This window comes from Rhinopithecus bieti, unplaced genomic scaffold, assembly GCF_001698545.2.
Source record: "Rhinopithecus bieti isolate Rb0 unplaced genomic scaffold, ASM169854v2 scaffold_2077, whole genome shotgun sequence".
NCBI classification, from domain to species: domain Eukaryota; kingdom Metazoa; phylum Chordata; class Mammalia; order Primates; family Cercopithecidae; genus Rhinopithecus; species Rhinopithecus bieti.
This window is the reverse complement of record NW_016803882.1, coordinates 2,674,927-2,686,344: the sequence shown is the minus strand read 5'-3', so window position 1 is coordinate 2,686,344 and position 11,418 is coordinate 2,674,927.

Genomic DNA, 11,418 nt, shown 5'->3' with positions numbered 1-11,418 from the left:
GTCTCCCAGTTAGGCTACTCAGGGGTCAGGGACCCACTTGAGCAGGCAGTCTGTCCGTTCTCAGATCTCAACCTCCGTGTTGGGAGATCCACTGCTCTCTTCAAAGCTGTCAGACAGAGTCGTTCGCATCTGCACAGGCCTCTGCTGCTTCCCCTTTTGTTGTTTAGCTGTGCCCTGTCCCCAGAGGTGGAGTCTATAGAGACAGGCGGGTTTCCTTGAGCTGCTGTGAGCTCCACTCAATTCAAGTTTCCCAGCGGCTTTGTTTACCTACTAAGCCACAGCAATGCCGGGCGCCCCTCCCCCAGCCTCACTGCTACCTTGCGGTTAGATCGCAGACTGCTGTGCTAGCAATGAGGGAGGCTCCGTGGCCGTGGGACCCTCCCGGCCAGGTGTGGGTATAATCTCCTGGTGTGCCTGTTTGCTTAAAGTGCAGTATTGGGGTGGGAATTACCCGATTTTCCAGGTGTTGTGTGTCTCAGTTCCCCTGGCTAGGAAAAGGGATTCTCTTCCCCCTTGCGCTTCCTAGGTGAGGCAATGCTTCGCCCTGCTTCAGCTCTTGCTGATCGGGCTGCAGCAGCTGACCAGCACCAATTGTCCGGCACTCCCCAGTGAGATGACCCCAGTACCTCAGTTGAAAATGCAGAAATCACCAGTCTTCTGTGTTGCTCGCGCTGGGAGTTGGAGACTGGAGCTGTTCCTATTTGGCCATTTTGCTCCGCCCCTCTGCACTTGCATTTTAAAGATACAAATGCAACTGCTCTGCTGGTATAAAAAAATTCATATCATAATTTAGTATTTTTCTTACTACTGAATCAGAAGCCTCCATAACCTGGGGTATTGTGAAATACATGTTTGGTCTTCATCCTCTTTCCTGGAGTACCACACTGAAAATCCTTGGAATCTCCAAACTATGTATTTCGTATGCCAATGAGTTGACTACTGGCTGCCAGTCTTGGGTAGCTTCAAGATGGGGGCTGGTCACTGGATAGACCGAAGCATGATTAAAGGTTTGGAACTTTCAATCTTACCTCTCAACCTCTAGGGATGGAGAGGGGCTGAAGGTTAAGTTGATCACCAGGGTCCTGTGGCTTAATCAATCACACCTTTATAATGAAGCCTCTGTAAAAACCTAAAAGGATTGGGTTCAGAGAGCTTCTGGGTAACAGAACACACAGAGTTTCCTGGAGGACGTCCCACCCAGGAAAGGCGTAGAAGCTCTGTCTCCCACCGCCCATGCCTTACCTTTTACATCTCTTCATCTCTATCCTTTACAATATTCTGTATAATAAACCGGTAAATGTAAGTAAGTGTTTTCCTGAGTTATGTGAACCACTCTACCAATTAATCAAACCCAAGGGGGAAGTTGTGGGAACCCCAATTTATAGCCAGCTGGCCGGAAGCACAGATGCAACAAACTGGGGCTTGTTACTGGCATCTGAAGTGAAGAGAGGAAACAGTCTTAGGGACTGAGCTCTCAAACTGAGGGATCTGACTCTATCTCCAGGTAGACAGTGTCAGAGCTGCATTGAACTAGAGGACACACAGCTAGTGTCAGCTGCAGAACTGATGGTTTATTTGTTGGTCGTGAGAAATCCCCACACATTTCTTGGTGACTAGAGGTCACAGAAGTCTTCTGTGTTGACTACTGTTAAATGAGAGAATAGAAAAGACACTTTGGTTTAGTTTTTCCTACATTAACAAAATACCAAATCTCCCTTCATCAAGCCAGGGCCTAAGCCACATATACGCAGTGTGGAGAGTATACTTTTCCTTGTTTATGTCTCTTAAGTCAGAATTGAAACTCATTTCTTTTCAGAAAGCAAGAAGCAAGCCATATTCATTTTATTTCCCCATTGCTACCTCAACTCCAAACCTCCAAGTATCAAGAATATTCCTTGGCATACAGTGGGCTTTTTCAAATTAATTTTTTCTGCATGAATAAAGCTTTGTGATTTCTCGTTTTATATACAAACGTAAGATTCTATGAACATAATTATTTTTCATATCTAAAACATTAGCTCCATACCTAGTCCTAAAGGATGTTTTAAATGGGAGGTGAAGTGGCCTGACCAGGTCCCAGCTAAGCAGGAAACTTGTGCAATGGAGGTATTCATGCCTTCACTCTGTTTACCACATGATACTCTTTCTTTCTCAAAAAAAGAATTCTTAAGGTAATTTCTTCAGACATGTGATTAACTACACACAGCTGAATTTTCTTTCATGTTTAAGTTAGATTAAAGAAAACAAAATAATGCAAGATTGTTTTAACCACACATAGAAAGTAATTTTCAATTTAATTATCTGAATGAACTTAAATGAAGTGATAGGGATTTGAAAACAAATTTGAAAAGTACAAAACACACCACAAATGTAATGCTGTGGTTACTGATCTCTTTCAAATCATGTTTTACATTTGAGAAGCTATATCTCAATAAAGAGTGAGAAAAAAGCAGTCAGTTCTCATGAATTGCCTCCTTTAATCCCTATGACACTAAAATAATATGGCTGTCTTCTGAACTCTGCCTGCCCTTTATCACAAGCTCACCTTTCTTTTCTGCACCTGGACTTTGGCACAGGGTGAGGGGTCTTCAGGGTTCCACGTTCAGTTTTCTATCCTAATTATTGACAGCTCTGGCTCAGAAAACACATCCATGCTCTGGTCAATGCTTCAACTGCCAATTCTTGAAGGACAACTCCCACCCAAACCTGGAATCCTGTGTGCACTTCTGAGTTAGAATCACCTATCTCCATTTGCCCATTGTGTGTTGACTGGCCTGTCTTATCATTTTCTCAAGTTAAAATGCTAAGCACCAAATTCACCACATCGCCTACACTGCCTTTTTAAGACTTATTTCTCCTTTATGACCAGACACCAAAAGTCCATGAAAAGCCTTCTTGTGGACTTAACACAGTGCCATTCTGGGGACTGAATGAACAGAGTCCCTGTTCTCCGTAAAGATTTAGCATTCAAAGGGAGTAAAAATGAAGGAAAAGTGTGATAAAGGGAAAGATACTCCACCACACTGATCTGAAATATACAACATTGGAAGCTTCCTCATGGTGACTGCCCAACATCTTTGAAGATCTTCCTACATTTTGGAATTTTCTCACACCATGAGTCCAGCTTTTGAAGCCAGAAAATTCAAAGAGTATGGGCACCAAACCAGGGAGAACCAGTTTTCTGGCAGGAGCAGTTGGTGAGGCATTTGGTTCCTCAGCTTAGGGAGGCCAAGTCCTGGCATCGCAGGTGCTGAGAAGCCATATGATTAGAGAGAAGTCCTAAGGTGTGGCTGTGTAGCCCCAGAACCCCGCTCTTTGGCGCTCTTCCAGAGATTCTAGGTGTTTATTAGTATCTGTTGTTACGTTATTGTTTTCTGATTCAACTAGCGTGTGCAAATTCTGCTATTTGCAACAGAAAGCACTGTTCAATACACACATTAAAGCATTGAAACTCTGCAAATTCTCAGAAGCACAGATTGAGCATTAGGGACAAGTGGTTGATTTCAAAAACAATGGCAATTATCTTTACCCTAGGGTATTTTTTCACACCAAGCTATGTTTGCCATGCTACAGAGCCACGCAAAATCCACGTTTCCATGAAATGGGAATGCAGAAGCTCTTAGCTCATATGAATAAAAGTTTCACTCTGATTTCCTTAACAAGTAGTGAGTGTTTATTCTGAAAAATAATTTAGGGTAGTTAATTTGATGACAGTAAGTTTACGAAAACCTGATTTCTCTACCCTGAGGGTAAATTCAACCAAAAATCTTAACATTTAGTTTCTTAAATAGGCTTTCGAGGTCACCAAAAATCAATTTGTTATGATCATGAGTACAGTACAATCATTAGCAGGATGAGCCCTGGAATCAGCATATCTGAATTTGTGTCCCAACTCTACAACTCAGCAATTTTGTCACCTTGAGCAATATAAATCACATATCCATGCATTAGTTTCCTTTTCTGCAAAACAAAAACTTACAGTACCATTCGAATTAGTTTTATAAATATTGTATAAGTAAACATATGGAAGGTTAGTAGCACATTGCCTGGCATATATTTAGACTCAATGAATGTTAGCCATTATGATTATGAGTAATATTTTTAGCAATTATGAGGATCATGATGCCATACCACGCAAGGCCTTCTAGAGTTTGGCTAAGCCCTGTGCTAGATGTCTATTTAGTAGGACCATTTAACATAAAACATCTGAGTTGTTCCAAATTACTTTTGAGACTAAATAGCCCACACTCCTTGGCTGAGAGACATCCACCTGGGGGTGAGTTTCCTGACTGAAAAGCTATACAGCTCTTGATGGGCTGTTGTTGTTGTTGTTGTTGTTATTGTTGTTGTTTTGCCTGAAAACAGCTTTTCTACACCAAGGCCCCTTTGAGGGCATTTTGACTTCAGCTTAGAAGAACAATGAGCTACTGTAATGGCATTTACAGAGGGCCTCAGAGTTTCCAAATATTCATTTCTAGACAATGTTTCCAGTTGGGGTCCCTTTCCAGTGGCTAGGGGAAAACAAATATTTGTCTTTGGATATTTATGTTCCAAGCATTTAAATACTTCCCTGGGAAAATATCATCTCCAGCAAATGTTAACTTAAAAAGTTAGTTGTTTGTTTAGCAAAAATCTGTTGCTATAAAACACAATCTCCTCAAGATATTTGCAAACATATGTGCTGGTTTTGTCACTACTGTAACAATGTGGTTATGATGTGTTTTGGTTTGATATCTAAAGTTTCTTTTGTTTAATGTCATCATCCATTAACAATGGCTGTCACCATTGTTTGGACTGATCCTTTGGACAAACTGATGAATGTTTTCTATTATTTCCTCAGAAAAAGAAATTCTCCTATACCCATATTTATGTCTGCCTACACAACAACCATGCATAGTTAACAGTTGAAAGCTCTGCAAATGAATGCCCAATAAATTATCTGTTCATTGGCACTGCATAAACCAGAAATTTCTAGAAACTAGTACTTCTGTTCTTTGCTATAACAATGATACTGGACATTCAAAACCCTGGCTTTGTGAACCCCTTGAATCCCTTCTACAGGTACTTTAGAGTCTTTCTCCTCAAAGTGCAATCTTAGAACCAGCAACATCCACATCATATGTGAGCCTGTCAGACACACAGAACCCGAGACCCCAATTTAGACTACTAAACCACAGTTCACATTTTCACAAGATCCTCTGTCGATTCACATGCACGTTAAATTTTGTAAAGCAGAGCTTTGGGTTCATGGATAGTTGTTTAAGAACCTCTGATCTCTACTGTTTTTTCCATACTTGAGTCACAAGTTAAGTGAAATTTTCATACTATCTTCTAGAAAACCCCAATGTAATGTGTATGAATGAATACAACTTAAAGGCTAATCATTTATTCATTCATTATTTCAACATTTATTTATTGAGTTCCATTACGTGCCAGGCATTGTTTCAGTCACTGGAACAAAGCCTCTATCTTCATTCTAAAGAGAGAATACAGATAATAAATATGCAAATAAAGATATAATCTGCCAGATGGTCATTAGTGTTATTAGGTAATACAGAGCAGGGTGGGGGTGATAGGGAATGCTGGTGGGGTACTGCTTTTAAATGAGGTGGCCAGGGAAACCTCATGAATAACATGAGACTTGCACCATTGGAAGGAATTGCTTTCCAGCAGAGTAAGGTAAGGCAGCAAACATCCTCAAGCAGGAAGATGTTCAGTGCATCTGAAGACCAAGAAGGATAGATTCCCTGGAATGGGAAAACAAGAGGGAGAAATTTGGAAGATGAGATCAGTGAGGTGGGATGAGAGTGATCATTTAAGTTCTAATAGTCACCGAACACATGTATCAATTGCAGTGAAACCTTGGGAGAGATACTTAGTGCAGTGAAAAAGCCTTTCAATTGCAGTGAAAGCCTTAGGAGAGAGACCAAGCCCAGGTGGGTTCAGCGGAGGGGAGAAGTGCCCCCTTTCTTCCTCTTAGCCACACAACGTCCCTTCCAGAGAAAAAGATTTCTGAGGCTGCTTGAAATACAACTTACTCCCATCAGAAAGCAATTTAGTATTCTTTACTCTTCTTTTTTTCTTTTTTGGAATTTAGGCTTAAAATATAGAGTTGCTAAGCACTACTGGCAAAAACCAGATTCTGTTTCAGAGGGTCTGGCACATACTTGGCAGGAAACATACTAAACTGGAGTTAAATAATAATCCCATGACTGGCTATAATTCAGAGCCATATCTTGGCTACTTTTTTAGGCTTATGTTCATAATTATTCTAGACCACATTTTGACAGTATTCTAGCCATCTTCTCTGAACATCTGTTTTGGGAACTCTTCTGTCTTTGGCCAATGTGTGCTCTCATCTCAGACAGCAGGCCAGACGACCAGTGCTATCTCCTTAATATTGTACATACACGTCTTGTGTTTTTGAGTCTATGCCAAGTTCCCATTGGGAGACACAAGGTTTTAGTAACAAGGGAAATGTGCTCTTCTTGTTGCCACATGTAAACCACATGAAAGAAATCATGACTATATTGCTTAAGAAGTCATGCCAGTGACTATAAAGATCAGCCCAGCCTACAAATCACAGCGATCAATTTGTACAACCTTTGTACATGGGTTAATCCAATCCATGCTAATCTCTCCATTATGGCAATGAAGATGCTACAATTACTCCTCACACAGAAAGGCTTCAATCAGATTAATGTTCCATGTCAGATCTGTCTTAAACTATTTCCTCTTCTTCATCCAGAATGAAGAATGAATAAATCTGTTGGGGCTGATTGAGCCTCCCAAAGATTTTCAATCTAATCCATCCAAAAAGGAATTTGTAAGTCAAAATAAAATAAAATAAGGATAATAAATGGAGGCTGTTATTCACTTACAGATAGGTATAATCCACTTGAAGAAAATTAATTTATGAAAAGAAAAATTGAGAGATTACAATTCAGAGAAAGTTTCCTTTCCCCATTCAATTGTCTGTAGAATATCAAAGCCAGATAGGATCAATGGAGCTCATAATTTACAAATTAGAGAATGGTGCCTGAAACAGGCAAAAAGACCTTCTTCAAAGATGCACACCTCTGTAGTGTCAGAGAAAACACTAGGACCAAGATTCCTCATCTCCCAGGTAGCTCACTCCTTTACACACCAGAAATATCTACAGGGTGACTGTACACAGAAGCATCTCTGATTTGCTCCAATATTTGTTCACAGATCATTAACCACTTGGAGGAAAAAGGGGAACTAACAAATTTAAAGTTAAAATGGCAGGAACCTTTGCTAAGTGAAAATCAATCAGAAATGAAGATAGAATGTCTCAGAAATTCTAATGCAGGTGAATAGGAAAATTGGATTCGATTTTAAAATTTAATTTTACAACTCTCAGGAATATTTCTATTTGTGCCACAGGAGGCACCCTTATAATGTCAGTGAATAATTTAGGGAATCATTCAATCCATCTGTTCCATACTTGACCTATCTTAATTCTACAGGTGATAGGCAACACAGAGAGCAGAAAATGTTACCATTCAAAATCTGATATTATAAAACCATAAGCCTATTATAAAGATGACCAGCCCAAAATGTGGATTCATGCCTACAACTGAAATAAGAAGAAGAATGCCAAAACAAGTAAACAAGCTAGCTAACCTGAATGAGTTTTTACATTTGCCATCTTGAATTTAGTCAATAAATTATTTCTCAAGATGTGGCAGAGCATAAGACCAAGTACAGGACATCTATAACATGGAAATCATTGAAAAATTCTCTCTCTAGTTCCCAGTAAATCATCTGCTTATAAAGACGCATCATCAGAAAACTCTTGTAACTAGCATGGCTATGTTTTCCTAGGACATAGCAATGACCTGGGAGTATCAGAGAGCCTCAGGTGTCTGCTTATGTCTGTATCATTCTGGCACTGATGTATTGTCATGGGTTCTTGTTTATGTTGTAATCCTCTCCAAATAAGTATATTGCACTAGCAAGAATACTTTATTCCCTAACGACTGTAGATAACATATTTCTTTTTCAGTGATCTGTTTAGTATAATCTTAAGTATGTTGAAAAATCCATTCACAAACACAGCCCTCTCATTTTACAGAATAGAAAACTGAGATGTTTAATAATTTGCCCGAAGGCTATTACAGTTTATTTGTACAAATCCAGGCTAGGAACTTGGGTTTCCTGGCTCCTTATCAGCTTCTCTTTCCACTATGTCAAGCTACCTCCTCTATGAGTCACCCCCACTGTAGGACACAATCTTACTTGATCCTCCAAATCCAATTCAAATGGCCTACATTTTAACTCACCCATAATTACTAAATTGGACCAGAAGTTTAAAAGCAACTGCTTTTTCTATTACAGTGGAAATTTTGGCTCAATAACTATAAATGTCTTAGAACATTGCACAAAACGCCAGGCTTTCCAGAATTTTTTTTTTTTTTTTTTTTACCCTTCTGGGCTGTCTCTGAACAAGCGTTTTCAGTGTGGTGTGACACCGGGGAAAAGCCTGCAATCTGTAGCAGAATGCATCACCAACCCAACACTTCTGACTTTCATCCAAAACTTACAGTTTATTAAGGATTTTAAGGTAATGCCAGCACACTATAACAGGCAATGTTTACTGAGTGAGCCCTCCTTCCCACGTCATTCTTGCTACCAGGTCCTTTGCACACATAGCACCTCATTTCACCTTAATTGCAGCCTTGAGAAGTGGCTACCATGAACCCCAATCAACAGACGAACAAACTCAGATCCAGAGATCCTTAAGAATCCGCCAAGATCAAACAGCTAATGAAAAGAAAAGTCAACACTGGAGTCCACCACTATGCTAAAACGCCCCTAAAGAGTACCAACAAGAAACAGCTCTCATTTTTCAGCAGTGGATGCATTCTGTAGGTGCTGTCCTTCCTGAGCATCTGAAGTTAAGGAAATAAGTGGAAGACACTGGTAAGTCTGATAAGATTTTTACTTCTGTTACATGTGTCTTCTAAATCAACTTCCAACCCACAACTCTATAATTCTACATTTCCTCATCCACAGACCTTCCAAAGCACAGCAATAACAGTCCTCCTGCACATGCACTGTTTTAGGAGTAGTGAAACAAGGCCTTCTGCACGTTGGCTTCCCAAAAACTAGTCCTCTCTCCATGGGCAAAATGCACTTCAGCACAGTAGTGCTTCGGATTAAATGGGTTAATGTGTGCAAAGCCCTTAAAGAATGTCACATAGTCAATTCTGTACATATTAGTTGCTACTATTATTATCCCTATTCTTTCAAAACCAGTGAGCCAGGCAACTGTTCATTTCTATGTTCAGTGTTCATCATTCAACCTACCAGCATTTATTAAGCATTGACTAGATGCACAGTTCTATAGCAGGAACTGAGGAAAGAATAATAAAGGAAAAAGAATTCCCCTCCCTGTTCTGTAGGGTCTGGCGGTCCACTTGGGGGAAGGAAGATAAATGCAGATAAGAGCAAGAACAAAAATTAAATTCCCATGCCTGGTATATATAAGGAATGAAGTGCTGGTGGTGACCAGAGAGAGGCTGGCTTGGCTTCATGCTTCCACCAGGATCGCCCTAGACTAGAGGGGACATGCAGCAGCGCAGAGAGTACCACAAGCAGCCGTGCAGTCAGTGCAGAGGCTCAGTAGTGACATTGAATAATAGGAGAAAAGTGAAAAGATCCTCGGACTCAGAGGGCAGCTAGGAACATGAATAAATCAAGGATGTGGATATGCTTTGTAAACCATAAAATTACTCAAGTTTTAGATGTGATTTCCAATGTGGATGGTTTTGATGAAGTTTTAACCAATCGTGAATCCCAACTCACCTTGGGATTGAGAGGTGCATAGTTCTCTCTCCTGGAGTTTAATAGAGGATTTTACTTATGGGGATAATAGAGTTTGGATATTTGTCCCCTCCATACCTTATGTTGAAATTTAATCCCCAGTGATAGAGGTGGGGCCTGGTGGAAGGTATCTGGGTCATAGGGGTGGATCCCTCATGAATGGCTTGGTGCTGTCCTCAAGCTAATGACTGAGTTTTCACTCTATTAGTTCCCACAAAAGTCTCCCTACACACCCCCTGCCAAGTCGGCTGTTAAAAAGAGCCTAGCATCTCCCCCGCTCTGTCTTCCTTCCTGTTTCACCATGTAATATCTGTTCCTTTTCCCTTCTGCCATGGGTGAAGCTTCCTAAGGCTCTCACCAGAAGCAAATGATGTGGTGCCATGCTTCTTGTATAGCCTGAAGACCTCCAAGCCAAATAAACCTCTTTTCTTTATAAATTACCCAGCCTCAGATATTCCTTTATAGCAACACAAATGAACTAAGAACAAGGGAACAATGCAGCCAGGATATTTGGGGACACAAGGGCTGGTGCCAGCTCCCCATCCACCAAACAGGCACATGGGCCTGGGATCCAGAATGCCTGAGCTTGGGGCTTTGCCCCATGTCTACCCCACTCTGTGACCTTGGACGTCTACTGTCTGGTCCTCAGTGTTTCCTCATCTCTACATTGGGTCCAACAACAGCTATCTCCCTAAAAGGAAGTGGAGTGAACAGTTGTAAAGACTAAACAAATTAATAGATTCTTGGCAGACTACTTGGCACCTCATACGTATTACACAAGTGTTTGCATTATTTTAATGAGCTGTATTACAGGTATGCTGCTCTCTGTCTTGCTCTAACTCTTGACTGTTTTCTCCAAGACCAGACATCCAGTAGTCAAATCATTAAGTACTGCATTCACTTGGCAGGACTCGGGATTTTGGATGTGGTCTCATAAGGGCAATAAAAGGAAACAAAAGTGGGAAGTGGGGCCTGGACCTTAACAAACAGGCCTGACAAGAGCAAGGGCATGAGGGAAGAGGCTTCTCTATTACCTTACATATTCTAATACTTGCTCAAGTTCAAGAGTTCCTATTTTTTCCCATCATTTCCAGCACAGAGGCCTGGGCATCTAAATGCAAATCCAGCATCCTTGGCGCCCTTGACAACATTCACAGAAACCCAAAGGAGCCTTCTCAGGCTTCAGACAAGAGCCCCTGCTGGGAATTAGGAGGCACAAGCACATCTGTTTTTCAATTTGACTATTTTTCATTTTGCACGGACATGGCCCAGTGGTTCTCGAACTTTCATGGCCTACAACCCTCTGAGGGCTTTGGCCAACCCCTCGAGTTCCACATCAGCCTGTCACAAAATGACAAAACCTAAAAAATTGAACTTCTAGTGCACTTTACAGTCAGCGCTCAGAAACAGCTTTACAGATTCAGACTGAGTGAATGTTTGTGAATCACTCTCTGGCAGGCTTTCTACTTTTCATTTAGTGCTCCTAACAAACTATGAAGAAGACAGCATCAGACACATTTTAAAACACAAAGACTAAAGCTTACAAAGTTGAACTGAAATGTTTCATAT